The sequence below is a fragment of the Onychomys torridus genome, chromosome X, assembly GCF_903995425.1.
Source record: "Onychomys torridus chromosome X, mOncTor1.1, whole genome shotgun sequence".
Taxonomy (NCBI): Eukaryota; Metazoa; Chordata; class Mammalia; order Rodentia; family Cricetidae; genus Onychomys; species Onychomys torridus.
This window is the reverse complement of record NC_050466.1, coordinates 11934711-11962121: the sequence shown is the minus strand read 5'-3', so window position 1 is coordinate 11962121 and position 27411 is coordinate 11934711. Positions and strand designations below refer to the sequence as shown.

General features: G+C 39.8%; 1 pseudogene; it reads left to right on the top strand.

The window, feature by feature from the left end:
- Positions 1–2762: 2762 nt before the first annotated feature.
- The window catches only part of LOC118573985, a 37541-nt pseudogene continuing 12892 nt past the window's right edge, over positions 2763–27411 (top strand).

The window sequence follows — 27411 nt, the reverse complement described above, 5'->3', positions numbered from 1 at the left end:
AATATCCCTGATAGGTGCCATTTTCAATAGTGGTGACTCATAAATGACGAGACTGGAACAATTTAAACATTGACTATAAGTAGAGAGGAAATAAGTTATTGCTTGAAGTTGAATTTACTAATAGATGAAATAATCCAGTTGTTATAAAAAGTATGACTTGTAATTTCTTTGAAACTTCTTATAATCCTCTCATTCATTTATTTAAAATGCTTTGAATATCTCTCATCATTACAAAACAGAGAAATTTCTCCATCAACACTTCATGGATTGCTCAGAAAAACAGTCAGTGAATTTTTAAAAATAAATAAGATAGTAGGACATTTCAAGTAAAATAATAGGAATGATAAAGTTGGGCTATGGAACTAGCTCAATGATTGTGTTAGTTTAAATGTAACCAGCCCCCATAATCTCATAGGGAGTGGCACTATTAAGAGGTATCACTTTGTTGGAGTGGGTATGATCTTTTTTGAGGAAGTGTGTCATTGCAGGATTGGGCTTTGAGGTTTCCTATGTTCAGGATACTGCCCAGTGTTAGTTGACTTCCTGTTGCCTACAAGATTTAGGTAGGAGTCTCAGCTACCAGCTGTTGGTTAAAGCAGTGCTGCTCATGGTGCCAATGGAGGAGAGTGCTGGAGGAAAGTCATGAGCCATGGTTACCTTTCTAGAGCTTTATTGAGAGAGAGTGGGAGAGAGGGGAAGAGAGAGAAAGAGAGAAAGAGAGAGAGGGAGACAGGGAGAGAGGAAGAGAGACAGAGAGACCACGTGGAGGGCAGAAAGAGAGAAGGGGAAGGGGGTACAGAGAGGATCCGCCTGCTTTTTAGGCTGGCCCTTGTCCCAGAATGATGATGTAATTAAAGACAAACCCTTATATCCTAGACTTTCACTTATTAGAAAAAAAGCAGGTAGATGGGAATAGGAGCACCATTCCTCTCAAAAACTGCTTCCAGCTGATTTTTTGGACATCGGTTAGCTCTTGGGGGAATGGAGAAGGGGAGTCTTCCAAGCTAGACAGGCATTGTGGGATACTGTCTGTCATCCGTTTGCTGTGGAGACATGTACCACTCTTGGATGTGGCTGGGAACCTTCTATCTGACAAGATGCTAGTGACATAGAAAAAAGCTTAGAGAGAAAAAAAATCATTATTATTTTATGTTGGTAGATCCAGCCTGTCCAGATGGATTTTGAAACATGTTAAGCTTTATCAGAGACAGGTTATCTTAAAGCATCTCATAGTAATAGATGTTTACATTAAAGTGTTTTTGTAGCACCCAGACACTTTTGGGTCTGGGGATGTAAATACCTTTTAGTTGTTACAGTTTCTTACTCGATGATCTTTGGACTCTGGTTCTGTGGTGGTCCTGTATCATTGGCTGAAAAGTAACTTAGAACAGGGAACTGGGAAGAGAAAAGCTTGTGGTACATGAGAATTTATTTTTTTGAATTAGGGACGAGGCCAAGATGAGAAACACAGGTGGTAACTTTAAAGTGAGACAATGAGCTCTTGTCTTAGTTGGAAATCTTTTTCATTAAGTAACTCTGTACCCGACAATAGAAAGGAGAAGTGACATCCTAAAACTTATTTTTTGGAATTAGGGACAAGGCAAAGATCATGGCCCTGTCTGTATGCACATGAGAAACAAAGGCAGTAACATTGAAGTGAGACAATGAGTTCTTATCTTAGTTGGAAATCTTTTTAATTAAGTAACTCTGAAAGTGCAATTAAATCTGGTGAGGTAAGTAAGGCTGTCCTCTGTACCGGACAATATAAATGAGAAGTGACATCCTAAAACTCCCAGGACTGAGTCTGTGGCTCTGATGTCCAGAAGGAAAGAAATGGATTGCCTCCCTGCTGCATTCTGGGTTGATGGCCTGGCAGGGCATTCGCTAGCCTGTGGCCTTTGTTCACTTAAAACAAGGACCCAACAGCTTTTGGGAGTCAGCAAGTGCCAGCACTTGGCAATTTTGTTTTCAGGCTTTTATGTCTTCCCTGGCACACCTTAAATGCCACAGATGACTGTTTTGCCTGTGGGATCAGGAGCCTTGTTCTCCAGATGCTTAAGTTTTAGTTGGGGAGGTCTGGGGAACAAGACATTGATTTTACTCTGTGTCCTGATTTCTTTCCTCATGATTGGTGGCTTAAGGACAGCTTTTGGAAGACCTGCCAGTAGACAGACTGTAAACTGATTCTTTAGGAAGACTTGTCCGAGGCTATAAGCTGATTTTTTTGGCTTAGGAGCCATCCTGACTATTGTAAACTTAATTATATGGATCTTAGCCACTTTCAGACCTGTCTGCGTTTCTTAAGGCAGTTGAAAATGAGTGGGTGGAGTTAAGGTAAGTTAGGGCAAGAGTCTTAGAAGCCACCCAAGCCTGCCCATTTGAGCCTGCCCACTGCTGGTGGAAGTCAAACAGAAAAGGTTGCACATGGCAACACAGAAGTAGGGAAGGAGAAGGGTTGATAGCTTTAGCAGAAAGTTTGGGGATAAAGTAACTCTTATTTGCCCATTCGCTGGCAGAAGTTCCCACAACTCTCTTATGCAGCCAGGTTTATGCTGTTATGTGTCCAGGTTTACTGGTGCCCACCCCTATCCACCAATGTAGGTGGTAAATATATCTGCCCCTTGGTCCCATGGCTGTAGCCGAGAGAAAAATAAAAAATTAAAATAACAAACAGGGATCAGACTCCAATCTTGGGTGTCCCAGAGAGTGGAGAGAGATCTAAGAATCCGCTCAAGTTTGCCATCTCTCTTCATCAAGGGAACATGAGGACTGCAGCTGCAATGCAGTTGGTCTACCTGGTAGACCTGAGAGGACAATTTTCTCCTCATCAGGAGCAAAAATGTGCCTGCCGTTGCCAGCACAGCCCAAGGACAACCCCCGGTGTTTATATCTCAGACTACAACTGTGAGAACGGCAGACTCACTGTGAAGAATCATGGCAGTATCAGGGTAGTTGTATAGGGGTCCAGCAGAGGCAAGGGACACGCATGTGCTCGCGGTTTTGCAGTATAGCTGGATGGGGGAGGAGGAAGCAAGAAGCAGCAGTCAACAGGTCCTTGGTTGGTGTATATCCTAGTCTGAAAGGCACCAAAATGTTAGTTAAATTGGCACTGCTGGTGGCTGGCCACTGCCCGTGGCAGCCAATGCTGGCAGAGGAGCATGCTGGCGGAGGAGCATGCTGGCGGAAGAATCATGAACCATAGTTACCTTTTAGAGCTTTATTGAGGGAGAGAGGGAGAGAGGGAGAGAGAGAGAGAGAGACAGAGAGTTGGCACAGAGGGAAGAGAGAAGGGGAAGGGGGCCACACAGAGGGTCTGCCTGCTATTTAGGCTGGCCCTTGTTCCAGGATGATGATGTAATTAAGGACAAAACCCTTACACCAGCACCACCTCTGCCTGCACACTGCCACACTCCCTGTTCTGATGATAATGGACTGAACTTCTGAAACTATAAGTGAGCTACCCCAATTAAATGTTCTCTTTATAAGAGTTGCCATGGTCATGGTGTCTCTTCACAGCAATAAAAACTCTAACACAGTGGTTCAGAGCATTTCCAGCTCTTTTAGTATAACTAAGTTTAATTTTCAGCACCCACAGCCATACAACCCACAACCACCTGTAACTCCAGCTCCAGGGGATCTAATGCCCTTTTCTGGTATCTATGGGCACTAAACTTACATGTATATACCCACATGGAAAAACATAAATGAAAAATAAAACAAAAAATAAAAAAATAAAGTTGTCTGCCACTCATCCACCCTCCAAAAGAAAAGAAGGAAGGAAGGAAGGTAGGAAGACCACAGAAACATTGATACCCCCATACAAATAAGAGAAATACATGAGAATGTCAAGAAGTTGAAAGAACAAAATAATAATAATTGATGTAAAGATTGCTAAGAAATATTCTGTACCATAAAAGAAATTATAAAATGATGTAAATAGACCTTAAAAGAAAAAGAATAATGATAAAAAGAAAGTGTTTTTGACCTTTCCCTTACCAACAGATGGGAAAGAAAGGCTGTTCATTGCTGAGACCAAAAGACAAAGGCTCCAACTGAATGTTTCATTTTTCCTCTCAAATAAAGCAGTTGTCTCCAAAACCCTGAGGATTTAAAAGTGAATTCAACAAAGTTGTTGAATGTAAAAATCAGCACATAGAAATCAATACCACCTCTATATGTTAGTAGTGACTTACCTGAAAAAGAAATCAAGAAAACAATTCTATGTACAATAGTTACAACTAGTAATAAAATACCTAGGAATAAATAAATAATCTCAGAATAAATTTAACCAAAGGGGAGAAAAGACAACTGGTCCCCATAAGCAAAGTATAAAACATTGATGAAATCAATTGAAGAGGGTGCGCTCTTGAATGGGAAGAACAGTATTTTCAAAATGTCTACATTACACAAATACCACAGAGCTAATGCCGTGCTTGAAATCTTTACAATCTGTCCACACTACAGATTCAATGTAATCCTTATGGCAATACCAACAGAATTCTTCACACACCTTAAAAAATCAAAACAAAATCTCAAACAGTTTTGTATGGAAACACACAAAAACCTGAAAGGCCAAAGCTATATTGAGAAAGAAGAATGAAGCAGAGGTCATTAATACCATCTGATATGGTGATATATTGTGTCCCCCAAAATATTGTGCACCCTAATAAAGCTTATCTGAGGATCAGAGGAAAAAGCCAGCCACTATATTAAACATAGAAGTCAGGCAATGGCAGCACATGCCTTTAATCCTAGCATTGGGAGGCAGAGATCTATCCAAATCTCTGTGAGTTCAAGGCCACACTGAGGAACAGAGCCAGGTATGGTGTCACACTGACCATAGAGGTCTGGATGTCTGTTCATACAGACAGGAAGTAATGCAGCTGGGCAGAGAGAGGAAGTTAGGTACAGAACAGAAAGGCATATAGGCATGAGCATATAGGAAGTAGCTGTCTTTGGCAGACAACTTCCAAGTGCTTTTTGATCTCTTAGATTTTACCTCAATATCTGGCTCTGGGTTTTTTTTTTTTTTATTAATAAGACTGTTTAGCAATTCATCCTACAATCTGACTTCTAAGCATACTACAAATATGTAGTAATCAAGGCAGACAAGTATTGGCATAAAAGTAGACATAGAGACCAATGAAATAGAAGTACAAGTCCAGAAGCAAACCTATAGTCAAATGATTTTCAACTAAAGTACTAAAAATACTTCCAGGAAAAGAAAATGTTTTCAATAAACATTGCTTGGAAATGTTTCTTCACACAGAAGAAATAAACTAGACTCCTATCTATCATCATTTATAATAATAAACTAAACATGGAGTGAAAACTTAAATGTAAGATATAAAACTACCAGAAAAAAATAGAAAACATTTCAATACATTGGAATGGGCAATTTTTTTTTGGTCAAAATACATGGAACAAAAGCAAAAACAAGATCACATAAAACTAGAACCTTTCTGCACAGCAAAGTTGCAATCAACAAGATAAAGAGATAACCCACAGAACTAGAGACAGTATTTTCAGACTGCACACCTGACAAGGGGTTAATATACAGAATATGTAAGTAATTCAAATAACAGCAAAAACAAAAGCACATAATCTGATTATAAAGTGTAGGGTAGTGTAGGTAAGCAAGTATTTCTCAAAAGATGCATGAATAGCTAACACATGCATAAAAACATTCAGTACTATTAAATATTAGAAATGTACATTGAGACACAATGAAATATCACCACAGTTTATTCAGGAGGCAGAGGCAGATGCCTCTGTGAGTTCGAGGCCAGCCTGGTCTACAGAGCAAGTTCCAGAACAGCTAGGACTGCTACATAAAGAAACTCTGTCTCAAAAACACCAAAAAGAAAAAAATATATATCACCATATTTTAGTAGGAATAGCTCTTATCAAAATAGATAAGTGAAAAGAAATTCTTTGCACATGCTGAGGGGGATGTAAATGAGTATAATCACTATGGAAAACAGTATGAAGGCTCATAAAAATTAAATATTTGACTACCATTTGATTCAACAATACTGCTACTGGATATATATCTAAATGAAATAAAATTACTATGTTGAAGAGACATCTCTATTCCTATATTGATTGTAGCACAAATCACAATAGCCAAGAAAAATCAACCTTAAGTGTCCATCAACTGATGAATATATAAAAAAATGTGATTTATTATACACAACTGAATACTACTCAGTCATCAAAAAGAATGAAGTCCTATCATGTGTGATGACATGGAAATCACTGGAGGTCATTATACTTAGATAAATAGGCCAGGCACAGAAGGACAACTAACACATGAACTCACTCATATTCAGAATCTAAATAAGTTGATCTCATAGGCATTGAAAGTAGAATAGTGGTTACCAGAGGCAAGGAAAATTAGAGAGGAGATTAAGAGGAAGGAAGTTTGGCAAATGGGCACTAAATTACAGTGTGTGATAGAGGAAAGAAGTTCTGGTGTCCTACTGTGCACTAGGATGCCTGTGATAGGGACCATGAATTGCGTCTGTCATAAAAGCTGAAAAGAAAGGGTTTGTAGTCACTTCATTGCAAAATAATAATAATAATAAATGTTTGAAGATTTAGATATGCCTACACTGATTTGAATATTATAGTACCATACATGTGTATTACAGAGTATCACATAAGGCAAATAAACTTTTGTTGATAAAAAAAAAGTCACACAGAAATAAAATAGTTTATTTTGAATGCCCAAAGACAAAAGAGATAAAATGGAGCTTTAGTGGGAATGAATTTTTCAGAACTGATGAAATACAACGATCCAAAATTTTAGAAGACTACCTATTTCAAGTGAGCTGAAAAGAAATTCCCAGATAGACATATCATATTGAAAATACAGAACAGCAAAGTTGATAAAAATGACATAGAATCAGGAAAATACAGATGACACTCAAAGGAGTGGCATTTAGGCCAACAGTTGATCCCTCAATAGTAGCAATGGAGAGCAGAAAGAAGAAATTTATTTTGTCAATGTATTGGGAAAAACTTGACTATGGGTCATAGAAAAAAGTCTTTGAAGGATGATGGGAAAATGAGTAAGTTTTCATATGTAGCAACTGACAAAGTTTTCTGTTAAGAACAGTATAAAGTATTAAAGATACACTTTAAAGAGATGGAAAGTGACCCTAAATGGAAAATTTTAAATGTTAAAAGGAAAGAAAAGCAAAGAAGTAGAAAGTAAATGGATAAATCCAAAAGAATTCTGAATGTATTATAGTGCTTTGGAAGACTGCCAAACCAAACAAGTATATTACATAAATTAAAGCTCCTGAAAGTGGTGAAACATTTTGTATTCTTTTTTTCTCCTTCTCCTGCTCTCCCTCCTCCTCCTCCTCCTCCTCCTTATTTTAACCAAGTTAAAGGATGTAAGAATAACATATAAAAACAGAGTATAGTTCCATATGGTAGTATTGAACTATTAAGTCCTCAATTTGTGTGTGTGTGTGTGTGCGCATGTGTGAGCATGTAGAGGTCAGAGGTAACTTCAGATATTCCTCAAGTGTGTTGTGCGAAACTGTTCCTTGGGAGAAGTTAACAAATGTCTACCCAGGTAGGGAATCAATGGAAGACCAAACTAATGATATGATCAAAGTCCAAATTGGTAAACCAAGAGTGAAGGATTACTCAACGGAACAGAAACAACTCAAAGACAGCTGCATCACTGAAAGCCCATCCCAGCATGGGTGATGGTTGATGAAAACAGGAACTCTAGAACTCAATGCATGATTTGTAGGCAACTCAACAGGTCAAAGACTGTCTCTTCTAGGCAGTTTGGCTGCCCTGAGCCTCTTGTAGGCAGCTTGGCCTGTCAGAGACTGTCTCTCAGCGGTCTACTGAATACAATTTTCTACTGAAAATAGTTTGTGATTTTCTTACAAAGTTCCATTTATGGCATGAGTTAGTAATCTCACTCCTGTGTATTTATTATTTGCTACAGAGAAACAGAAACTTAGGTTTCTATACAAAATTTGCATATGAATGGTCAGAAAAGTTTTGTTCACATAGCACTGAACTGGAAACAATCCACATACCCTCCAGTAGGTAAACAGGTCAACTATGGTATGCCTATAAAATCAAATGTTACTCAGCCATTAAATTTAGAGATACATGTAAGAATGAGTGAATATCCAAATTTATTTGTATGGAGGAAGCCAGATTCAAAGATTTCCATGTGGGATTTAATCTCTATGACATGCTGGAATAGAGAAACTTATAGACCTTAAAAGCAGGTAATCAGCTATCAAAGATTGGAGAAAGGACAATGCTTGACTACAAAGAATCATTGTGACTGTAGTGCCAGCTACATAACACTATGCATTTGTTAAAATGCATAGTGTGTGTGCCTGAAAGAGTTTTTCATTGTACAAAATAAGCAAAGGGTAGCTGCAAAAATCTTATGCCCCCAGAACTAAAGGTTAGCATTGTTAAGCACTAAAGTTAATTTGAACAAGAAGCAAATGAAATATATTTCAGAAGCATTCTCTTCAGGTTGTCCTCTTACAAGCAATAAGGTATAACTCAATTATCAGGGGTATTTTGAGTAGATTTCTTTACTATAGCCTGCATTTTTATAAAATAAAAAGGTAGTGTATTTAGAGACCTCTCCAGCCCCTGCCAAGCCCTGTTGGTCCGACAGCCCACTTATAAAATAAACACACAGATGCTTATATTGTTTAAACTGCTTGGCCATTAGCTCAGACCTACCATTGTCTAGCTCTTACTCTTATATTCAGCCCATTTCTATTAATCTATACTTTGCCACATGGTTTGTGGCTTACTGGTACCTTACATCTCGCTTGTCATGGCGACGGCTGGCTGGTCTCTCCCCTGCCTTCCTCTTCTCCCAATTCTCCTCTCTCTTAGTCCTGCCTATACTTCCTGCCTGGCTACTGACCAATCAGTGTTTTATTTATACAGAGCGATATCCACAGCAAGGTTGGATATCTCTTTTGAACTCTGCCATTTGAAAGATGTTAGCTCATGTAAGTACTTTCATTCCTCTTTGGTCATGAAGAGACCACATGGAAATGTTAGGGCTTGTGCCAATATACACACATCAGAAAAGGTAAGCCACATTTAAAGTCTGTTGAATTTCTTTGGAACACTAGCTTTTATTTCAGTACTGGGATGGAACTCATGTGAGACAATTACTCCCTAGCTGAGCCCTCGTGAATGTTCTTTTTTTTTCTTTTTTTATTATTAAGAAATTTTCCGTTCATTTTAAATACCAACCACAGGTACCCCACTCCTCCCTCCTCCCGCTCCCCAGCCTTCCCCCTTCCCAACCTACCCCCCATTCCCACCTCCCCCAAGGCAAGGATTCCCATGGGGAGTCAGCAGAGCCTGGTACAGTCGGTCCTAAAACAATTCTTCAAGTCAAGAAACTGAAACAAATTCAATAAAAAAAATTAGGATTTTAGTGATTAGTCTAGGGAAAATAATAAATAAATATTGTCTGTATCTTACTACCCTCACTACAAAAATATCTATCACCTTGCCAGTCTCTGGATTCTGGGGACCCTTAGAATCATATTCACATATTGGAATAACACTATGGCTCACAGATTGGGTGACACTGATGTCTATTGGCTATAATGGGGCTCTGAAGCAGTGCCAGTGGCCCTACTATTTAGGCCATATGGCCTGAAGATGATATGGCCTTAGAAGTATAAACAATGAGAAAAATAGTGTGGAATTTCTCTCTGATCAAATATAATACAGACTTCTGGATTGGGGTTAGGGAGAGCCATGCCAAACGTATTTATTTGTTTGTTTATTTGTTTATTTATTTATCTATTTATCTATATATTTATTTATATGTGTATGTATGTATGTATGTATGTATGTATGTATGTATGTATGTATGTATTTTGTAAACCAGGCTGCCCTCAAACTCAGAGATCCACCTGCCTCTGCCTGAGTGGTATCACCACCACCTGGCTGCCTTACATATTTTAAAGAAATGACTCCTGGTGCTGGGAGTGTGCATAACTGATAGAGCTTGTGCATAGCATGCATGAGGGTGGTGTTTATCTCTAGTGTGCATGCACACACACACATGAAAACAAGACAAAAATCTTGGCTTGTGGGAAGTTGAGATTGCTCAGTCACTACAGTACTTGTCACCAAGCCTTATGACCTGAATTCTATTTCACCCACATGGTGAAAGAAAAGAACCACTTCCTGCATGTTGTCTTGTGACCTTCACAGGTGCAGTGTAGCATATGCACACACACTAGCACACATGCGTGCACACACACACACATACACACACACACACACACACACACTGGTAGATCGATAGATAGATATAGATAGTAAGTAAATAAATAGTAAATAAAGACATTCCAGTGGATTTCCTGATGAATTACTACATGATCACAAAGCCTAACTCATCTGGACTATGACAGCCTTCCCCAATTTCCCCTTGCAAAGACATCCTAGTGACCTGTTTGATTGAATAATTTGTATAGATTTTTAAGCCTTCTATGACAGAAAGTTCCATCCTGGTACACTGTAGGAGCATCGAATAGTGTACTGATTAATACTTATAAGAAACTTTTACTTTTAAAATAGGTGTATAATCGATAGCATTTGCCAATTCTCACTGGGTAAATGCTCCTGCCACAGCATATTTCAAGCTAAGGATGTAGTGTCACTGAATATGGAGTTGGAAAAAGGTATACCATAGTTCATCATCAAAGGATTTCCACAGACAGATGTCAGTGTTGAGAGACAAGCACATAGGAAAACAGCAACATAAATAGGATGATGAGTTTTGACCATTCAACTACTTTTGTTCTTAATATAATTTGTTTAATTATAGGCTTACATAATGCAACTTTTGTTATCTGTCTTTCACAGTCATCTCACATAATTCCTGAAAATATAAACACTGGTCTCACAAGCAACATGAGGACAACAGTGAAAGATTTTACCTTGCAAGCTTATCACTGGGCATGGGAAGTTCTCAAGGAAGAATAATTCTCAGACCCTTTAGCCTAATTTTTCTTCTGATTTGTACAGAGCATTTTATTAGTTATTTAAAATAATTTGATTAAAATAGATTATATATATATATATATATATATATATATATATATATATATATGCACATTTATTTCCTACACATGTACACATTGATCATGTCTACATCCCACTCCTTTACCCTCCCCACAATCCCTTGGCACCTTTGTGAGTTCCCAGTAATCATTATTCTATTTTCTGCCTGCTGGCCTCAGTGACAGTGGTAGCTGGCTCCTGTTTGATTATTCTAAATGATTATCCCAATGAATTGATTCTTTCCCCCTTGGGAACTTTCTAAACTAAATTATAAGCCTTTTAAAGGAAACAAATAGGTATTTTTCTGCACACTGTAGCACCACAATAAATATTCATTAAATAAGACTTCTATTTTTCATGCCAAACATGAAAATCAGGATCTTTAGATTCTAAATTAATCTAATAAACTATCAAGATGTACCACGTTCTCATTTTAATAATGTAAGACATATAAAATTGATAGAAAATAGATGTCACAAATGGACCCAATGACATTTAAAATGTTATTCTTCTAATTTCTGATGTTTCTCTAATCTTCCATCTAATACAAAAATCTGTTATATCTTAAAATGTAAACTCTCCTTAGAATAATGAAAAGCAACATTAACCAATTTTTAATGATACAAAACACAGTGTGATTATATTTTTCATCTTATTAATTCCATATATTAATATTCTGGCTAAATTTTTATCCTTGGAAACACATAACTTCTGCAAGAATTTTAACTTTATACTCTTTCCAATGTACTAATAGGGGAAAACATGAACTACAGGGCAGACAAGGTGGCGGAAGGCTGAGGCAGCCGTGAGTGACCAGAAGTGGAAACCCAGAAGACGGAGCTCGGAGCCTTGATGGGGACCATGCTCTACCATGGGGCACAGTGGTATCTTATTGACAACCAGTGGTTCAAGCAGTGGAAGAAGTTCTCTCTACATCCTGGAATTCACTATGTAGGTCAAGCTAGACTTGAATTCACAGAGATCTCCCTACCTCTGTCTCCTGATTACTGGGATTAAAAATCCTGAAAGTCAGACCTTGAAGGAACACATAATTGATGAGCTGGACTATGTGTTGGTCCCAACTGAAGCCTGGAATAAATTGCTAAATTGGTATGGCTGTGTGGAAGGCCAGCAGCCCATTGTCGGAAAAGTTGTGGAGCATGGCTTGTTTGTCAAGCACTGCAAAGTGAAGGTGTATTTGCTGGAATTGAAGCTCTGTGAGAACAGTGACCCCACCAATGTACTAAGTTACCATTTTAGCAAAGCAGACACCATTGCAACCATCAAGAAAGAGATGAGGAAGCTATTCAACACGCTTGCAGAGCGTGAAACTTGGCTTTGGAACAAATACATGAGCAACACCTATGAGCAGTTGAGCAAGCTAGACAACACTATCCAGGATGCTGGGCTGTAGCAGGGTCAGGTGCTAGTAATTGAGCCCCAAAATGAAGATGGCACATGGCCCAGGCAGAACCTGCAGTCAAAATCAAGCACTGAACCTAGTAGGAACTTTACTACCTCTCCAAAACCATCTGCCTCAGTGTCTGCCTCTGTCATTGCAAATGGTGATAGCACTAACACCTCTGGGATGTACAGCTCCGGTGTCAGCAGGGGTAGATCTGGCTTCTCTGCTTTGTATAATTGCCAGGAGCCCCCATCACCTCATACACAGCCTGGCCTCTGTGGGCTTGGAAACCTGGGGAACACCTGCTTCATGAACTCTGCTTTGCAGTGCCTGAGCAATACCGCTCCACTGACTTGAGTACTTTCTCAAAGATGAGTATGAAGCCGAGATCAACAGAGACACACCTTTGGGGATGAAAGGGAAGACTGCAGAGGCCTATGCAGAGCTCATCAAGCAGATGTGGTCTGGAAGGGACACTCATGTGGCACCTCGAATGTTCAAAACACAAGTGGGATGTTTCGCCCCTCAGTTTTCTGGCTACCAACAAGACTCTCAGGAGCTGTTAGCCTTTATTCTAGACGGGTTGCATGAAGACCTGAACCGAGTAAAGAAGAAGCCCTACCTGGAGCCAAAGGATGCCAACTGATGACCAGATGCGGTGGTAGCAAAGAAAGCCTGGTAAAACCATAGGCTGAGGAATAATTCTGTGATTGTGGATACTTTCCATGGCCTTTTCAAATCTACTTTGGTTTGCCCAGAATGTGCTAAAGTTTCTGCGACTTTTGACTCATTTTGCTGTTTAACACTCCCACTGCCTTTGAAGAAGGATCGAGTTATGGAGGTCTTCCTGGTTCCTGCTGACCCTCAGTGCAGACCTATTCAGTACCGTGTGACTGTGCCATTGATCGGGGCCATTTCTGACATGTGTGAAGCACTCTCCAAGCTGTGTGGCATCGCTGCAGAGAATATGGTGGTCACAGACATTCCATATCACCGGTTCCATAAGATTTCATAAGATGTTCATCACTGGTTCCATAAGATTTTCCGAGAAAGCCTGATGTGACCTAGTCTGGTGATCAGATGGCCAAACACCCTACCAGTCGAGCTGGAACTCTCATCCAATAACTGATGGAAGTGGATGCAGAGATCCTCAGCCAGGCCCCAGGTGGAGCTCCAGGTGTCCAATTGTTGAGAAAGAGGAGGGACTCTAAGAGCGTGAATTGTTGAGCCCAAGAATGGAAAAAGCACAGGGACAAATAGCCAAACAAATGGAAGCATATGAATTATGAACCAAAGGCTGTGGAGCCCCCAGCTGGATCAGGCCCTCTGGATAAGTGAGACAACTGAATAGCTTGAACTGTTTGGAGGCATCCAGGCTGTGGGACCGGGACCTTAGTGCATGAGTGTAGATGTAACTGTCTTGTTAAATAAGAAACACAGAGCCAGTTGCAGAGTTAAAAACCATGAGGTCAGAGCAAGAGTGGAAAGCCTTACCCTTCACTGCTTCTGCTGTCCTTCCTCTCTGCAAGAGACCTACTTCTGTGTGTCCTGTCTTTTTTATAGACTTTCTGTTCTGTTTTCTCATTGGTTGTAAACCCAGCCACATGACCTCCTTGTCACTGCCTGTTTGTACAAACCTCCAGGTCTTCTATGGTTGGTATTGAGATTAAAGGCATGTGTCTGCCATGCTGGCTGTGTCTTTGAACACACAAGATCTACCTAGCTCTGCCTCCCAAATGCTGGGATTAAAGGCATGCACCACTACCGCCCAGCTTCTGCTCTGGCTTGCTCTGACCTCAAGGCAACTTTATTAACATGCAAATAAAATCACATTTCAATACAAATAAAATATCACTATACATGAGCTGGCTGTTTGGAACCTTGGGCTTATGCAGGGACACTTTGCTCAGCCTGGAAGGAGGGGACTGGACCTGCCTGTACTGAATCCACCAGGTTTAAATGAATCCCCAGGGGAGTCTTAGCCCTGGAGGAGATAGGAATAGAGGGGAGGGAATGGGAGAAAGGTGGGGATGGGGGTGGGAGGGGGAAGGACAGGGGAACCCATGGCTGATGTGTAAAATTAAAACACAAATATAATAATAATAATAATAATAATAATAATAATAATAATAATAATAAAGATTTTCCAAATGGATGAAGGTTTAAGCCACATCATGCTTCGAGATGACATTTTTGTGTATGAGGTCTACAGCACTTCCATGGACGGCTCAGAATGTATCACTCTTCCAGTCTACTTCAGAGAGAAGTCCAGGCCACAAAGTACTTCTGTTGGTTGGTATGTCGGTTTTTATACCAGTACCAGACTGTTTTTATTACAATATCTGTATATTAGAGCTTGAGGTCAGGGATGGTGATGCCTTCAGAGGTTGCTTTATCATACAGGATACTTTTAGCTATCCTGGGTCTTTTGTTTTTCCATATCAAGTTGTGTATTGATCTTTCCAAGTCTGTGAAGAATTGTGTTGGGATTTTGATGGGGATTGCATTGAATCTGTAGATTGCTTTTGGTAAGATTGCCATTTTTACTATGTTAATCTTACCTATCCATGTGCATGGGATATTCTTCCATTTTCTGATATCTTCTTCAATTTCTTTCTTTAGAGATTTAGAGTTCTTATCAAAAAGTTCCTTCACTTGTTTAGTTAGTTTTATCCCAAGGTATTTTATATTATTTGTGGCTATTGTAAAGGGTGATGTTTCTCTGACTTCTTTCTCAGCCCTTTTATCATTTGTGTATAGGAGGACTACTGATTTTTGTGAGTTGATCTTGTATCCTGCCACTTTACTGAAGAAGTTTATCAGCTGTAGGAGTTCCCTGGTAGAATTTTTGTGCTCACTTATATATACTATCATATCATCTGCAAATAGTGAAAGTTTGACTTCATCCTTTCCAATTTGTATCCTTTGATCTCTTTTTGTTGTCTTATTGCTCTAGCTAGAACTTCTGGTACTATATTGAATAAATATGGGGAGAGTGGACAGCCTTGTCTTGTTCCTGATTTTAGTGGTATCGGTTTGAGTTTCTCTCCGTTTAATTTGGTAGTGGCTGTTTTCTGTTTTTGATAGTTTCCTTCACTGCCTAAGCTTGACTGTCCTGAAACTCAATCTGTAGACCAGGCTGGCCTCAGAGATCTGCTTGCTTCTGTCTCCTGACTGCTGTGATTAAAGGTGTGTACCACCATGCCTGGAACTAAGCTTTTCTTTAATTCCTTTTCACAAGTTCGAAGATTGGCAGGATTGGAGTCTCACCCTAAGGTCATTACTTCCTTTATATATCAAGCTTTAGAAAAATCTGTTTATCTCCTTTAACACGGGATTTAGCTCCATTCCACTTCCTGGTGACCCTTTTTCCTCAAATTATATAATTTGTATTTTCCCTTGCTCAGCTTGTTCCTTTTTACTATATGTCTGCATAAGACTGACCAATAATAACCACAGGACAGAGTCAATATTAAGTGCTTTTGAGATTTCTTCTGCCAACATGATTAATCCAAAACTCTTCAAATTTAGCCTCAGACAGATTTTTCAGACAAGGGCACATACTAAAATTCTTCTCCTCTGAAACCTCTTGAGCCAGGCCTCCACAGTTTAAATCAACCTCAGTACCACTGTCTTCCATGTTTCTAATAAGATGGCCCATTAAGTCTCACTCAACATGTTCAACTGCTTTTCTAATCCAAAGTTCATACTCTTCCAAATGAAAGCATGGTCAGGCCTATCATAGCAATACTCCACTCCCTGATATCAACTTCTGCCTTAGTTTAGGTATCTATTGTAGGGGTAGTTGTCTATGATTCACCTCTAAAGCTCCACCACTAGTAGGCATCAGGTAACTGTTAGGTACCTGCCCCCATCTGGGGCATGGCCAAGACAGGGACCCCTTAAGACCTGAGATGCATACATGTTCACTCTCTCTTGTCTATCTCATGATCCTGGATGCTGGATGCTGAACTGCAGACCAAGTCAGAGTTCTCCTGAGAACCACATTGGACTGTACTTCACCTCTCCTGGATTCCATAACTGACACCTTTGCTTGCTGTAAGTTTACCCAAAGTAAACGTCTTTTGACTATCAGATAAACTATGCAGTACTGCCTCATTAAGTTCCACTATAATCTATTGTTGTGAAGAGATACTATGACCAGGAAAACATTTAATTGGGCCTGACTTACAGTTTCAGAGGTTTAGTCCATTATCATCATGGCAGAACATGGTAGTGTGCAGGCAGACAGGCACTGGAGAAGGAGCTGAGAGTTCTGCACCTTAATCCATAGGCAGCAGAGACTGCCACACTAGGCCTAACTTGATTACATAAGCCCTCAAAGCCTGTCTCCATAGTGACCCATTTCTTTCAACAAGGCCACACCCACTTTAACAAGTCCACACCTCTTAATAGTGTCATTCACTATGGACCAAGTATTCAAACATACGGGTCTATGGGACTGTACTTATTCAAACCACCACAGTGGCAGAATAATGAGCACAACATTTGTGAGTGGAGATTTGAGAATATCTAACAAAATCCTCCAGTGAACAGCCAATTGTCTTAGTTAGAGTTTCTATTGCTGTGAAGAGACATCATGACCACGGCAACTCTTATAAAGGAAACAATTTCACTGGAGCTTGCTTATAATTTCAGAGATTTTGTTCATTGTCATCATGGAAGGAATCATGGCAACATACAGGCAGATGCAATGCTGGAGAGGTTGCTGAGAGTTCTATGTCCAGATTTGAAAGCAGCAGGGAATGAGTCACTGAGCCTGATTTGAACATCTGAGACTTCAAAGCCCACCCTCAAGGGGCACACTTCCTCCAACAAGCCCACACCTACCACAACAAGGACACACATCCTAATAGTGCCACTCCCCATCAGTCTATGGGGACTGTATTCATTCAAACCACCACACCAATGATTACATTCTAAGAGCTTTCCAAAACATAGACCCATGGCCAAATTATCATGTATTCAAAGATATCCAAAATGGATTTATTGTATTAGTAAAAGGTTAGTAACAACCTAAATATCCATCAAAATGGAATTGGTCAAAGAATACATACATACATACATACATACATACATACATACATACATACACACATACATACATATGTACACATATATATTACACATATAACAGTAGAATGTTATGCCATCATTAAAAATAAGAGAGATGAATAAACTGCCCCTGGGTCCCACCGCTGGACACAGGCCATCCCAGGAGGACCTGCCCAACTTGGCCCCAGTTTCTGGCCAATTGGCGGGCCCTGCAGGAAGACTCCCCTTTTCCAAGACTGCAGGCAGACAATGCAGTCTCCACACCCTGCCCACACGCCCATTGCCTGAGACTCCAGCCACTTCCTGAGAATCAGAGACCAACCCCCAGCTTCCTTCCTGCCCTGGAACTCCCACCTGGAACAGAGGTGAGTGCCTGGGGTCACACACAGAGAGGCCAGCACCTGGGTCACAGCCCAGGGCACCAGCCACTCCAGGGAAGACCTGCCCAACTGCGCTCCAGGTTCTGGCCATAGGGCAGGACCCCCATCCCCACTGGGAGGGTAACCCTCTCCAACACCCTCTGGTGAACCCTATAACCTCCACGCCCTGCCCCCACATCCATCTGCCAGAGATTCCAGCCACTTCCTGAGACTTAGAAACCATCCACCAGCTTCGAGCCTGCCCAGGAACTCCCATCTGGACCAGAGAACTCCCATCTGGACCAGAGCTTCCATCCTGTCCCAGAACTTGCATCTGGACAAGAGGAGCTCCCATCTGGACAAGATAAGGAGACGCCAGGGACTTCCTGAGACTCAGAGTCCAGCCCCCCAACTCCTATCCAGCCAGCACTCTCATCTGGACCAGAGCTTTCATCCTGCCCAGAGCTTCCATGTGGACCAGAGAGAGGCTCCCTAAATTTGTCAGCTCTGTCTGGCCCAAGTAAACTGGTAAGACCAAGAACGAACCCACAAGGAGATGGGCAGATGTCAAGGCAGAAGTACATACAACAAAATAAAGAGCAATACAGCATCACCAGAACCTAGCCCTTCTCCAACAGCTAGACCTGAACATCACAGAATGGAAGAAGAAGAAAACAACCTTATAAGTAACATCATGAAGAGGCTACAGCCTTATATATAGAAGAAAAAAAATAAAGTGGAGGAACAGACAAACAAAAAATGGGAAGAACGCTATAAAAAACTAGAGGAAAGGACAATTTAAGCAGAAGAAAACAATAAGTACCTGAAAGAAAAATCATGAAAAAGCAAGGGAAAAGTGCAAGACCTGAAGAGGGAAATAGAAAAAATGAAGAACACACTAGCAGAAGGAATGCTGGAAATAGAAAATCTGAGTAAACAAGCAGGAACTTCAGATGCAAGTATAACCAACAGAATGCAAGAGATGGAAGAGAGGATCTCTGGTGTTGAAGATACGGTAGAAGAAATAGATTCACCAGTCAAAGAAAACACTAAAAACAACAAAGTCATGACCCAAAATGTCCAAGAATTTGGGACACCATGAAAAGACCAAACCTACAAATAATAGGGATAGAGGAAGGAGAAGAATACCAACTCAAAGGCACAGAAAATATATTTAACAAGATCATAGAAGAAAACTGTCCCAACTTAAAGAACAAAATGCCCATAAAAATACAAGAAGCCTATAGAACAGCAAACAGACTAGACCCCCCAAAAAGTCCCTTGCCACATAATAATTAAACAACTAAATGTACAGAATAAAGAAAGAATATTAAGGGCAGCAAAGGAAAAAGTCCAAGTGACTTATAAAGGCAAACCCATCAGAATAACACCCGATTTCTCAATGGAGACCTTGAAAGCCAGAAAGACCTGGACAGATATAATGCAGACAGTAATAGACCATGGATGCCAGCCTAGACTAATATACCAAGCAAAACTTTGAATCATCAAAGACGAAGTGAACAAGACATTCCAAGAAAAGAAAACAGATTTAAACAATACTTATCTACAAACCCAGCCTTACAGAAAGCACTAGAAGGAAAATTCCAACCTAATGAAGTCAGATACACCCATGAAAACACAGGCAATAGATAACACCACAGCAGTAAACCCCAAAGAAGAGAAGTACACACACACTACCACCAAAAAATAAAAATAATAACAGGAATGAACAATCACTGGTCATTAATATCCCTTAATATCAATGAACTTAATTCACCTATAAAAAGACACAGATTAACAGAATGGATACGAAAACAGGATCCATCTTTCTGCTGCATATAAGAAACACACCTCAAATTCAAAGACAGACACCTCCTAAGAATAAAAGGCTGGGAAAAGACTTTCCAATCAAATGGTCTTAAGAAGCAAGCTGGTGTAGCCATCCTAATATCCGGCAAAATAGACTTCAAACTAAAATCAATCAAAAGAGATGATGAAGGACATTACATACTCATCGCAGGAAAGATCCACCAAGATGAAGTCTCAATTCTGAACATTTACGGCCCAAACACAAAGGCACCCACATATGTAAAAGAAACATTACTAAAGCTTAAATCACATACAAAACCCCACACATTAATAGTGGGAGACTTCAACACCCCACTTTCACTTCAGGACAGATTGGCCAAATTGAAACTTAACAGAGACATAATGGTCATAATTGATGTTATGGCTCAAATGGACTTAATCGATATCTACAGAACATTCCACCCGAACAAAAAAGAATATACCTTCTTCTCAGCACCCCATGGAACCTTCTCTAAAATCAACCACATACTTGGCCACAAAGCAATCTCAACAGATACAAAACAATTAGAATAACCTCCTGTGTTCTATTGTACCACCATGGTTTAAAGTTAGATTTCAACAACAGAAAAAACTACAGAAATCCTACAATCTCAAGGAAACTGAATAATGCTTAACTGAATAACCAATGGGTTAAGGAAGAAATAAAGAAAGAAATTAAAGACTTCCTAGAGATCAATGAAAATGAACACACCACATACCCTAACTTATGGGACACTATGAAAGCAGTGCTAAGACGGAAATTCATAGCACTAAATGCCCACATAGAGAAGCTAGAGAAATCTCATGCTAGTGACTTGACAACACCCCTGAGAGCCATTGAACAGGAAGAAGCAAAGTCTCCCAGGAGAAACAGATGCCAGGAAATTATCAGATTGAGAGCTGAAATCAATAAAATAGAAATAAAGAGAACAATAAAAAGGATTAATGAAACAAAGAGTTGGTTCTTTGAGAAGATCAAGAAGATAGACAAGCCCTTATCCAAACTAACCAAAAGACAGAGAGAGAACATCCCAATTAACAATATCAGAAACGAAAGGGGAACATAACAACAGACAATGAGGAAATCCAGAGAATCATCAGGTCATACTTCAAAAACGTCTACTCCACAAAAATTGGAAAAATCTAAAAGAAATGGATAATTTTCTGGATAGGTACCACATACCTAGGTTAAATCAAGACCAGATAAACCATTTAAATAGTCCAATAACCCCTAAGGAAATAGAATCAGCCATTAAAAGCCTCCCAACCAACAAAAGCCCAGGACCAGATTGTTTCAGTGCAGAATTCTACCAGATCTTCAAAGAAGACGTAAGACCAATACTCTTTAAATTGTTACATACAATAGAAGCAGAAGGAATATTACCAAACTCCTTCTATGAAGCTACAATTACCCTGATTCCTAAACCAAACAAAGATGCAACAAAGAAAGAGAATTACAGACTGATCTCCCTCATGAATATTGATGCAAAAATACTCAATAAAATTCTGGCAAACAGACTCCAAGAACACATCAAAACAATTATCCACCATGATCAAGTAGGCTTCATCCCAGGGATGCAAGGGTGGTTCAACATACGAAAGTCTGTCAATGTAATACACCATATAAACAAACTCAAAGAAAAAAACCACATGATCATCTCACTAGATGCAGAAAAGGCATTTGACAAAATCCAACACCCCTTCATGATAAAAGTCTTGGAGTGATCAGGAATACAGGGAACATATCTAAACATAATAAAGGCAATCTACAGCAAGCCAACAGCCAACATCAAATTAAATGGAGAGAAACTCAAAGCAATATCACTAAAATCAGGTACAATGCAAGGCTGTCCCTTCTCCCCATATTTATCCAATATAGTACTTGAAGTTCTAGCCAGAGCTATAAGACAACATAAAGAGATTAAGGGGATACAAATTAGAAAGGAAGAAGTCAAGCTCTCCCTATTTGCAGATGTCATGATAGTATACATAAGTGACCCCAATAATTCAACCAAGGAACTGCTACAGGTAATAAAAACAAGATCAACTCAAAAAAATCAGTAGCCCTCCTATATACAATAGACAAACAGGCTGAGAAGGAAATCAGAGATACATCACCATTTACAATAGCCAAAAATGATATAAAATACCTTGGGGTTACTCTAACTAAGCATGTGAAGGGCCTATATGACAAGAACTTTAAGTCCCTGAAAAAAGAAATTGAAGAAGATGTCAGAAAATGGAACGATCTCCCATGCTCATGGATAGGCAGTATTAACATATTAAAAATGGTGATCTTACCAAAAGCAATCTACAGATTCATCGCAATCCTCATCAAATTACTAACACAATTCTTCACAGATCTGGAAAGAATAATACTCAACTTCATATGGAAAAACAAAAAACCCAGGATAGCCAAAAGGATCCTGTACAATAAAACAACCTCTGGAGGCATCACGATCCCTGACCTCAAGCTCTACTATAAAGCTACCATAATAAAAACAGCTTGGTACTGGCATAAAAACCGACATGTGGACCAATGGAATCAAACTGAAGACCCTGACATTAACCCGCACACCTATGAACATATAATTTTTGACAAAGAATCCAAAAGTGTACACTGGAAAAAAGAAAGCATCTTCAAGAAATGGTGCTGGCATAACTGGATGTCAATGTGTAGAAGGCTGAAAATAGATCCATATCTGTCACCACGCACAAAACTTAAGGCCAAGTGGATCAAAGACCTCAACATAAATCCAGTTGCTCTGAACCTGATAGAAGAGAAAGTAGGAATTACTCTTGAATGCATTGGCACCAGAGATCACTTTCTACATATAACACCAGTAGCACAGACACTGAGAGAAACAATCAATCAATGGGACCTGTTGAAACTGAGAAGCTTTTGTAGAACAAAGGACAAGGTCAACAAGACAAAGCGACAGCCTACAGAATGGGAAAAGTTCTTCACCAACCCCACATCTGACAGAGGGCTGATATCCAGAATATATAAAGAACTCAAGAAATTAGACATCAAATGCCCAGCTGTCCAATTAAGAAATGGGCTATAGAACTAAACAGAGAATTCTCCACAGAGGAAGTTCAAATGGCTGAAAGACATTTAAGGAATTGCTCAACATCCCTAATTATCCAGGAAATGCAAATCAAAATGACTCTGAGATATCACCTTACACGTGTCAGAGTGGCTAAGTTCCAAAACACAGAAGACAGGTTATGCTGGAGAGGATGTTGAGCAAAGGGAACTCTCCTCCACTGCTAGTGGGAATGCAAGCTTGTACAGCCACTTTGGAAATGAACATGGCACTTCCTTAGAAAATTAGGAATCCATATCCCTCAAGACCCAGCTATACCTACCACTCTTGGGCATATACCCAAGGAATGCTCAATCATACCACAAGGGCATTTGCTCAGCTATGTTCATATCAGCATTGTTTGTAATAGCCAGAACCAGGAAACATCCTAGATGCCCTTCAACTGAAGAATGGATAAAGAAAATATGGTACATATACACAATGGAGTACTACTCAGCAGAGAAAAACAATGACATCATGAGGTTTGCAGGCAAATTGATGGATCTAGAAAAAATCATCCTGAGTGAGGTAGCCCAGACTCAGAAGGACAAACATGGTATGTACTCACTCATAGAAGGATACTATATGTAAAACAAAGATGACTAGGCTGCTACTCACAACTCCAGGGAGGCTACCTAGAAAATGGGACCCTAGGAAAGACCCAGTGATTACCCAATGACAGAGAAATGGATGAGATCTACATGAACAACCTGGGTAACAGTGGGAGTAATGAAGGGCAAGATTTGAGGGAAAGAAAGCTTAGGGGAGCAGGAGATCCCAGCTGGATCAAGAACAGAAAGGGAGAATGAGGAATAACAGACCATGATAAATGAAGACCACATGAGAACAGGAATAAGCAGAGTGCTTGAGAGGTCCCCAGAAATCCACAATGATATATCCTCTCTAGACTGGTGGCAATGGTCGAGAGAAAGCTTGATCTGACCTAGTCTGGTGATCAGATGACTAAACACCCTAACAGCCTTCTTGGAACTCTCATCCAACAAATGATGGAAGTAGATGCAGAGATCCTCAGCCAGGCCCCAGGTGGAGTCCAGGTGTCCAGCTGTCGAGAAGGAGGAGGGACTGCAAGAGCATGAATTGTTGAATTCAAGACTGCAAAAAACACAGGGACAAATAGCCAAACGAATGGAAGCACATGAATTATGAACCAAAGACTGTGGAGCCCCCAGCTGAATCAGGCCCTCTGGATAAGTGAGACAATTGAATAGCTTGATCTGCTTGGGAGGCACCCAGTCTGTGGGACCAGGATCTGTCCTTAGTGCATGAGCTGGCTGTTTGAAATCTTGGAAAAACACAGGGACACATGCTCAGTCTGGAAGGAGGGGACAGGACCTGCCTGTACTGAATCCACCAAGTTTAAATGAATCCCCAGGGGTGTCTTGGTCCTGGAGGACATGGGAATGGAGGGGATGGGCTGGGGGGAAGTGTGGGGGGAACCCATGGCTGATGTATAAAAGTAAAACGCATAATAATAATAATAATAATAATAATAATAATAAAAAGAGAAAAAAGAGAGATGAATAAACGTATACATATATATGTGGCACATGAGAAGATTTCTAAGACATACCTGTAAATGAAAAAGTAAGAGTAAATTATGCTGTCACTTCCCCCTAAATTTATGCAGGTATTTACATGCTTGTGTCTACATAGGATAATACTGGCAGGTTGCACAAAAAACTCTGGATTGAATGTCTGCACGAAGGTAATAGTAAGAAATTGTTTTCATTGTGAACCTTATTAATCCTTATATTATTTGCTTATATTGCCTACAAGGAGACAAAGTAAGTGTTACAAAAGAACTGGCAATGTGTGTTGAGTCTTACTTCTTTCTTTCTAGAAAGACAAGGGTCCTGTGTTCACATTTTGCCTATTGATTGCTGGGATAATCCATTGGCTCCTTTATTAGGATAGATATCTCTACAGCAAAGGAAAAGCAAAGAGAATGGAAACATTGAAAAATAACTTATAGGTGATCCTTAACTTTTTAAGTTATGAACTTTTTGCAAGTTCTCCTTCAAGGCTAGTTAGAAACAAATTCTTGAGCTAAGGGTATATCTCAGTATAGAATGTTCACCTAGTGTGTGTAAGGCCCTGGGTTTGATCTCCACTACTGAAAATAAAAATAAAGTAAAGGCACAGCCCTCAGAAACCAACATGGTCAACAGGTGATGGCTCAGACCCTAGGCATCCATGTGGCCTTTGGTGACAACATGGACCACAGATGTCAATATAGCACCAGACATGGCCCTTGGCAGCAGCCTGGGCCTGAATGTCACCATGATCCAAGGTGTCTAGAAGGCCTTCTACATCAGCATCTTCCTTAGCCTTCAAATCTTCAGTTCCATCTCTTTCCACAGCATATGAACTGTTCTGCTTCTCTTTCTCTCCCATTTCTCAACCATATATTTGCTCACCATAATGGAGCCCACCTGCTTGGTGCCTTGCAGCACTGGGCAGGCCTGCAGATGCCTTCAGCCAGCCCTGGCCACTGTGAGGACCCAGGTAGGCAGGCCTGTGGGTGTCTTCTGCCTATCTGGACCTTCCTACATTTTTTTAAATGTTACCTGTGACATTGGTGTAGTGCTTTAAAGATGAATAGTATGCATTTTCATGTTGCATCTTCTCTTTTTTCTCCTATAGATGTTCTTTTTAAAATCAGTGATGCATCTTGTTATGATAGAATATACTATATGTAATCCTTTTGAGTCTTATATGCTTTGATTAAGGATAATGCAAACAATTCTATTTCAGTTTTATTTTGTACTGGATACTGAGAGTAACTTCACCTATATTATAGACTTTTGCTATTTGCCAATTTGGTACTTTCTGAAAAATTCTATTATTTTTTGCTGGTAACAAACTTTGGGAGGAAGAATATGTAATTAAGCTTTAGAACTTTAACACAATGAATAAAATTTATTTATTTAATATAGAAGCAATTGTTCATAACTTTAAGCAATTGTTATCTGCATGTCCAGAAGGGAATGTGGGTGGGACTAATGTGTTTTGCCAAAACTGAATTTTTACCTAGTGTTTTTGGCATTTCAAGGATCTAATTAAGATATTTGGTTAATTTGTTTAAAATCATCAAGAAGTTAGGTATCCTAGATGAGTGGACAATGATGTTCTCAAAAGGCATGGATTATTAAATGAAAAGCATAGTGCCAGGCATGGATATTTTACTATAAGTTATTGATCAGGGAGGCCTCAGAAAGTCTCAAAAATAGCATAGGAGGTTGTAAGTGCTCTCGATTGCCCATCACAACTATATGTCAAAACACCATTGCTGAGGATACCACTCACTGTAGATACAAGACACGAAGAAATAAACTTTGAACTGACCAACAAACTCTCCATTCTGGCTAGCTTATATAGTGCTAGAAGGTGCTATACAAGTTGCTGGGGTAGAAAAACATCAATGATTTTTCCCAGTGCTGGACCATTAATGCTACAATATAGACCCACCAGGCAAGGTGTTCCCACTGTGCAATGGCAGTATGACTGTTACATGGTAACCAACTACTTTCTGACTGAATTTGAGACTTCTTCACAGGAGGTAATTCAGGCCTGGTACTGTAAACCTTGTCAAAAGCCCATGGCTTAGAAAGTCATAGGTCCTAGGGAGAAGCTACTGTTGTCATTTGTTACAAATGGTCATGTTGTTAAACAGCCTCCTAAATATTTATGTTTTTACAATAGACGAAGTATTTTTAACTTTGACCAGAGCTTATTTTTGAAATAGACAGAAACCAATGTGGAGATACAACTGGTTAAAGTGCTATGATACCTTTCTCTCTCTCTCTCTCTCTCTCTCTCTCTCTCTCTCTCTCTCTCTCACACACACACACACACACACACACACACACACACACACACAAGCTCTCAGAACATCATGAAAGAGGAGATAGAAAGAATGTAAAAGAAGCAGAAGGTGGGACGGAGTTTTGTGAAATGCTATTTTCTTGACATGGCATAGCTATTTCACTTATGAACTCACAGTAGTTGTGACCTACCACAAGATGAGGCCAGTCAGATAACAGCATGAATGGGAGAGTAGCTCACAAAGCCACAACCCTAACTGAGGAGATATTGGCAGTTGATAGTGCTGGGTAAGAGGAAATAATTCTTTTTTTTTTCTTTTAAAATTATTTGTAAATGACTTCATGTATACTTGTGCACCAAGTACATGCCTGGTACCTATGAAAGACTAAAGAGTGTGTCAGATCATCTGGAACAGGAGTTAAAGGTGGTTGTGAGGTATAGGATGGGTGCTGGTAATTGATCCCATATCTTTTGAAAGATCAATAAGTGGTCTTAACTGTTGAGCCATCTTTCTAGCCCTGAGAAAGATCATTCTTTTTTGGGAGGTATGGCCATGAGTTGGTCTCCCATACTCTCTCTAATGGATGCCCCCATGCACTTGCACATATAGGAAGCACTAAATTGGACATAGATATTTTTTGTAAAAGGGAGGACATAAAGTTATGAGAAGGATGTGTTGTATAAACAC